Here is a 6,897-nt window from a genome sequence, read left to right as displayed (position 1 = left end):
TTTGACACAATGAAAAGTAGTCTGTGTGCAGCTTATATAACAGTGTAAATTTATTCTTCCCTCAAAATAACTCAATATACAGCCATTAATGTCTAAACCACCGGCAACAAAAGTGAGTACACCCCTTAGTGAAAGTTCCTGAAGTGTCAATATTTTTGTGTGGCCACCATTATTTCCCAGAACTGCCTTAACTCTCCTGGGCATGGAGTTTACCAGAGCTTCACAGGTTGCCACTGGAATGCTTTTCCATCCTCCATGACGACATCACGGAGCTGGCAAATATTCGAGACTTTGCGCTCCTCCACCTTCCGCTTGAGGATGCCCCAAAGATGTTCTATTGGGTTTAGGTCTGGAGACATGCTTGGCCAGTCCATCACCTTTACCCTCAGCCTCTTCAATAAAGCAGTGGTCGTCTTAGAGGTGTGTTTGGGGTCATTATCATGCTGGAACACTGCCCTGCGACCCAGTTTCAGGAGGGAGGGGATCATGCTCTGCTTCAGTATTTCACAGTACATATTGGAGTTCATGTGTCCCTCAATGAAATGTAACTCCCCAACACCTGCTGCACTCATGCAGCCCCAGACCATGGCATTCCCACCACCATGCTTGACTGTAGGCATGACACACTTATCTTTGTACTCCACACCTGATTGCCGCCACACATGCTTGAGACCATCTGAACCAAACAAATTAATCTTGGTCTCATCAGACCATAGGACATGGTTCCAGTAATCCATGTACTTTGTTGACATGTCTTCAGCAAACTGTTTGCGGGCTTTCTTGTGTAGAGACTTCAGAAGAGGCTTCCTTCTGGGGTGACAGCCATGCAGACCAATTTGATGTAGTGTGCGGCGTATGGTCTGAGCACTGACAGGCTGACCCCCCACCTTTTAAATCTCTGCAGCAATGCTGACAGCACTCCTGTGCCTATCTTTCAAAGACAGCAGTTGGATGTGACGCTGAGCACGTGCACTCAGCTTCTTTGGACGACCAACGCGAGGTCTGTTCTGAGTGGACCCTGCTCTTTTAAAACGCTGGATGATCTTGGCCACTGTGCTGCAGCTCAGTTTCAGGGTGTTGGCAATCTTCTTATAGCCTTGGCCATCTTCATGTAGCGCAACAATTCGTCTTTTAAGATCCTCAGAGAGTTCTTTGCCATGAGGTGCCATGTTGGAACTTTCAGTGACCAGTATGAGAGCGTGTGAGAGCTGTACTACTAAATTGAACACACCTGCTCCCTATGCACACCTGAGACCTAGTAACACTAACAAATCACATGACATTTTGGAGGGAAAATGACAAGCAGTGCTCAATTTGGACATTTAGGGGTGTAGTCTCTTAGTGGTGTACTCACTTTTGTTGCCGGTGGTTTAGACATTAATGGCTGTATATTGAGTTATTTTGAGGGAAGAATAAATTTACACTGTTATATAAGCTGCACACAGACTACTTTTCATTGTGTCAAAGTGTAATTTTGTCAGTGTTGTCCCATGAAAAGATATACTTAAATATCTGCAGAAATGTGAGGGGTGTACTCACTTTTGTGATACACTGTACATACATTTTTACTGTAGCTTTGTTTGCAAGAGTTGACAAGGGCAAGTTTGCATTTAAGATTGATCCAGTCACCCACCCTACTGTCTGTTTATCTTTATCCTTTATAACACAACTGAAACAAATACTGGTGGAAAACAGTTGAGATGGTGGTGGTGACTGTAAATGGCTCTAATTTGCCACCTGTTTGCATTAAAAAAAAACATTTTTAAAACACCAGTTTAACACAACAGAAAAAAAAACTGGACATGAAACAAAAGTAAAACAAATCATTTATTGGCCCTGGGAAACACCCTTGTGGTACTTTTCCACCCTTGTGGAAAAATCTGAATCACACATTTGGATGTGTTTTGAAAAGCTGCCTGCAACATTTGCTTTCCATTAGTGACACACTTACTCTTTTTTGTTTCTTTTATTTATGTTGTACAAATAAGGAAAACAACAGCATTGGTGAAAATGGTGCAAACAGCTGACCCTCTTTAAATACCCCATTCTTCTTGATAAAGAAGAGTATAAAACACAGGATAAGAACAGTGGGAATGGTAAAAAAATAGTAACAACCTTAGGTTTATCAGTCTTAATGATTATATATTATATGTTTAGGTATATATTATTATTATAATACACATTATATGTTTAGATATGTATTATTTTCATAATACACATATTATATGTTTAGATATATATTATTTTCATAATACACATATTATATGTTTAGATATATATTATGGATGTTTGGAAGACTTATTTGTGTTTGAATAAACTTGTAGTCATAATTTACAACTAGATAACTGTGTTATTTGCAGGGTGTGTGCTAAGTGGGAGGGTTGGTTAAAAGGTTTGTAGGGGATTAAATAATCAATATGTGGTGGTGCTAGGGTTTTTTTAAGTTTAGGGTGACACTGGTTCCACAGTGACTATAAAACATGAAAGAGTTTGAATTATTCATTGGAACCAGTTTTTTTTTATGTTGAATGAATTAAAAAGACTATTAAGTTTTATATTTATACTATATTACTATAATGTTTTATATCAGGGTTAAAATAAAATAGTTTAATACACAATATCATTTTCATCTGATTGTTTACTATTGATGGCTTTCAAATGCTTGTTTTCTTTATTTTTTAAGTTCTGTCTTCTAAAATCTATTATTGCAATTTTTAGTTTTAGTTTTTTCTTGTGGCACAATGAGGGATGCACATAAAACTGCAGGAACACCAATCAATTTGACATTTTAAACACCAATAAAGATATTCCACTCAATAGATTTGTATAATGTTAAGATATGTCACTGTTTCCAGCAGTTGTTAATTTGGCAGGAACACAAACATATTAAATATAAATAAGCAATATTATAATACGCATTAAAATAAATGCTGTGCAACCTGAGTCGGTTTACTGATTCAGCAGTTAATTACACATCTTAGGAGCTCAGGTGGTGCAGCGGTAAAGTATGCTAGCTCACCAGAGTTGGGGTTTGGAATACATCGTATCGAACCTTAGCTCTGCCTCTCCAACTGGGCTGGGCAGCAGTATGAACAACGATTGGCTGTTGTTCAGGGTTAGGGGTAAAAAGTCAGATCATAGGTCCTCATAACTGGTGCAACTGCGGCCCCTGCTGGCTGACTGATGGCGCATGCACAGGGCTGAGGAATAATGCTGATGGGGGTGTGGCCCTCCGTGCACAGTGCCTGTCAGTGTATGAACTCAACTCGTGCAGGTGAAAAATGCCAAAACCACATCTTTGTCAGTCACGTGTGTTTAGTGTGACGTCACCGATGTGCCACTGTGGATGTGTTTGTTTTTGTCCCGATACAGTGAAAGTAGCAGCAAAGACACGTGCATTACTTTTTTACACTTTCGTATCAGTGAAAGCTGGAGAAGCAGAAGTGAAATAAGAGGAAATCATACCTAGACGAACTCAGGATGCCAGGAACCGTTATTTAGATAAATGATCATCTGTTAACAGCATTGATAAGTTGGTTGCGAGCGGGTGGAATAACGACCATGTAGCTCTTGTAGCGGTCAATGTTTGTATTGTTCATGCTGCTTATTTTACACAAAGAGTGTTTAGTTTATTGTTTGTGTTTACTTACAAGTACAATTAAAGTACATATATTGAAATTTTACATAACTGTACTTGATTATATGTCCTGATTTGCGCACACACTTAAAAACAATGGTGCTTTAGTTGAGACATGGTTCATCTGCATGATTTAAGATTTATTTGCATTGTAAAATGTAGGCCTAATTATCGTCGGAAAAATAAATTATGTAAAACACATTTAATGTTAGTCCATGGTTTTGTGTGACAGCTGTCAATCAAAAAGGGATTCAGCCTTTCGACTGATCCTCCAATCATCTTGCAGAAGCTCAGCGTCCAGACCCGCCTACAGCCCCATTGACCCCCAGAGACGCTCAGCGTCCGGGGGCGGGACAAAATCGTGGCATTTATCCAATGACCGGCGAGTTTCAAAGTCCCGCCCATGCAGCCCCATAGAAGCAAAGAGACGCTCAGCGTCTGCGGGTAAATGCATTGACGCTCCGGGAATGTATGAGTTAAGTTAACAAAATCGAGTCGATTTGTGATAAGTAGCTGATTCTGAACGAACTCGTCTTCAAGATGAACGTGTTCTAACGCATTTGTAGTCAATGAAATGGTAACACAACTGTACATATTTGACCATTTAATTTTTGACATTTTAGGGGAAGCTGAGCTTCCCTTGCAGTCTTAGAGAAATCGCCACTGCTAAGAACGTAGGTCAGGTTCGTGAATCGGAGCATGTGTAGTGAGGCTCTCATTCCGTGTGTTTGTGTTTTGATGAATAAGTGCTCTTTTCTTTTGACTTTGTGCTTATAAATCTAAGTGCAGTTTCTGTTAACCATGAGAAATTATTTAAGAATCAAATGAAACAAGATTAAGGTTGTTAGATAAAGTCATTTCTTTGCTTTTTGCTGTGGATTTAATATCCCTGGTATTCAAACAGGGGAGGGTTGAGGAAACATAGATGTTCCTGACTTTAGTGCTGTTGATAGCTTACTATTCTACAAACTATCTCCAGACATAATGTCATTAAAGATCACGACCAGCTCCATGAGACTACTGGAGTGTTTTCCTGCCATGCATCCGAAGCTATTGCGAACCCGATCAGGATGAAACTGTTATTGGCGATAAAAACTTAGGATTACTGAGGACAGGAAAAATAACTAAAAGGTATGTCACATTCATTACCAGGTACGTCTGACTGAACAGGATTGATACGAAGATATGAGAGAAATGACACAATAACATAACCAGTGATGATCATGATAAACCCGTCAAGGTACAGGTGTGATAAAATACCAGCTTGATGATACACTGTTATAAGGAAATCTAAAAAGATCTACTGTATATATTACCTTATATGTTGTGGCTAGTTCCTGTGAAATACTCAACAAGATGTTCACTGATGGTCTGTAACGCGTTACTTAGTAACGCGTTACTCTAATCTGACCACATTTTTCAGTAACGAGTAATCTAACGCGTTACTATTTCCAATCCAGTAATCAGATTAAAGTTACTTATCCAAGTTACTGTGCGTTACTATTTTTGTCATTTTCCTTAGTGAAAAGATATTTTTGCTTTCTTCTTGGCAGGGGCGGAGCCAGGGTGTGGCCAGTGGTTGCCATGGCCACCATAAAGTAATCTCCGGCCACCCCTCTGGCCCCCCCACCACCGCTTTGCCGGCAATTTTTTTGCGGAAGCATTTCTGCACGCAGGAGCAGCGCACCTCAGATGAGTAGTTCTTCACCAAAACAGTGCAGTAACACACTCAACATAAATGTCAACCACCAACACAATTACAGAAGTACAGTAGTACTATTTAGTAGTATTCGTGGCGCGCTACGAGTAAAAGCGCCAGCTGGCTCTGCGCATTCCAGTGTTGCCAGATTGGGCGATTATCTGCCAAATTGGGCGGATTTTGTTGGAAAACAATTTAATAGCAGGTAAATAACACTTCTATTTAAAAGAAAATCTTCCATTTTAAGAAGCTCCAGCATTGTAGAAGGCTATTAAAAGTAAAGTCAATTTTCAATGCTGATTTAGCGTAATAGTGTTGGTCAGTCTGTATCATATTCTTGAAAGAAAATAAAAATTTGTTTTCCATGCATTCACACTAGCATGTTCTGGGATTCAATTGAGTCTCATCAGTACACACAAGTTGGCAGCCAAATGATAAAGTATTGCAAAGGAATATCTTTGAAATATTCTGCATTATATAACTAATAAAGTAACTTGTAATCTAACTTAGTTACTTTTAAAATCAAGTAATCCATAAAGTAACTGAGTTACTTTTTAAAGGAGTAATCAGTAATCAGATTACTTTTTCAAGGTAACTATGCCATCACTGAAGATGTTAAAACCAGAATTTCATAAAGAACATATCAGATGAGATGCAAAGCACGAAAAAAAAAAGAAAAAAAAGCTGTCTTTCAATTCCAATTCCAATAAATATTTATTCACAGTTAAAATAACTGTGTTTAATTAACTGTGTTTACTGTAGTTTACTGTACCTGAAACAAGTTCTAACTTACATGACACTTTAATATGTGATGAAGACTGACATGAAAATTACTTATTATTATAAGGTACTGTTAGCAAGTTACTGCACATACATGGCCATACCATATTTGTAGCATGATTGTGGTAAAGATGCAGTTTTAAGTGAAAGTTTGCACATGCAAACACTGTATACGGTATACGGACACCTCTCCTAATTATTGAGTACAATACACATTATCATAGTCATTGGTGCCAACATGTGTTCTTTATTGTTGTATAATTTAAATCGTTTCATTCAGTAATGAATTATCCTGCTGTTGCATAATTGTTCACCTGGCAAATTTCTGTACCAATGTCTGTACCATAAAATATATGTGTTTGTAAATGCATGATTTCCTTAAATAGAAAAATGAAGGTTGGGGTGAGTATATGATCCAACATGATTTGAAGCTGCTTCTCAACAAACTTTACTGGAGCATCACACATCGTTAGAGGAACTGAAACATCACATTTGATACTTTGCCAAAAAAATGAGAATTCTAGTATAATGTTTCTATGAATCCATTGTCATTAGCTCACCCCCGGGGCTAGATGTCTGTTTGATCAGGAAACACCGATAAAGCTTGTAAAGCTGTCTTTCAATTCCAATTCCAGTGCCAATTCCAATAAATATTTATTCACAGTTAAAATAGTCTGTTTACTGTAGTCTACTGTACCTGAAACAAGTTCTAATTTACATGACACTTTAATATGTGATGAAGACTGACATGAAAATTACTTATTATTATAAGGTACTGTTA

The sequence above is a fragment of the Trichomycterus rosablanca genome, chromosome 3 (assembly GCF_030014385.1).
Source record: "Trichomycterus rosablanca isolate fTriRos1 chromosome 3, fTriRos1.hap1, whole genome shotgun sequence".
Taxonomy (NCBI): Eukaryota; Metazoa; Chordata; class Actinopteri; order Siluriformes; family Trichomycteridae; genus Trichomycterus; species Trichomycterus rosablanca.
The sequence above is the reverse complement of the archived record's forward strand: the minus strand, read 5'-3'. Positions refer to the sequence as shown.